Source organism: Arachis ipaensis, chromosome B10 (assembly GCF_000816755.2).
Source record: "Arachis ipaensis cultivar K30076 chromosome B10, Araip1.1, whole genome shotgun sequence".
Taxonomy (NCBI): domain Eukaryota; kingdom Viridiplantae; phylum Streptophyta; class Magnoliopsida; order Fabales; family Fabaceae; genus Arachis; species Arachis ipaensis.
The window spans coordinates 12,637,924-12,638,845 of record NC_029794.2 but is presented as its reverse complement, the minus strand read 5'-3'; positions in this window follow the sequence as shown (position 1 = coordinate 12,638,845).

Genomic DNA, 922 nt, shown 5'->3' with positions numbered 1-922 from the left:
AAAATTTGATTTTCAAAATATCTTTTCTAACTTCCTATCTTCTTATCTTTTCAAAATATCTTTTCAAAATTTATTTCAACTAACTAACTAACTTTTTGTTTGTTTCTTATCTGTTTCAAAACTACCTAACTAACTCTCTCTCTCTAATTTTCGAAAATATCTCCCTCTCTTTTTCAAAATTTCTTTTTTTTTATTTAACTAATTATTTTAATTTTTGTTTTTTAATTTTTGAAAATTACTAACCTTTTTCAAAAACTATTTTCGAAAATCACTAACTCTTTTTCAAAAATTATTTTCGAAAATTCCCTTTCTCTCTCATCTCCTTCTATTTATTTATTCATCTACTAACACTTCATCTCACCCAAATTCGAACCCCCTCTTCCATCTGTGTTCGAATTTCTTCTTCTTCTTTTCTTCTAACTCACACTAGGACCTCTATACTGTGGTAAAAAGGACCCCTATTATTATTATTATTTTTCTGTTCTCTCTTTTTCATATGAGCAGGAGCAAGGACAAGAACATTCTTGTTGAAGCAGATCCAGAACCTGAAAGGACTCTGAAGAGGAAATTAAGAGAAGCTAAATTACAACAATCCAGAGAGAACCTTTCAGAAATTTTCGAACAGGAAGAGGAGATGGCAGCCGAAAATAATAATAATGCAAGGAGAATGCTTGGTGACTTTACTGCACCTAATTCCAATTTACATGGAAGAAGCATCTCCATTCCTGCCATTGGAGCAAACAACTTTGAGCTGAAACCTCAATTAGTTTCTCTAATGCAGCAGAACTGCAAGTTTCATGGACTTCCATATGAAGATCCTTTTCAGTTCTTAACTAAATTTTTGCAGATATGTGACACTGTTAAGACTAATGGAGTAGATCCTGAAGTCTACAGGCTCATGCTTTTCCCTTTTGCTGTAAGA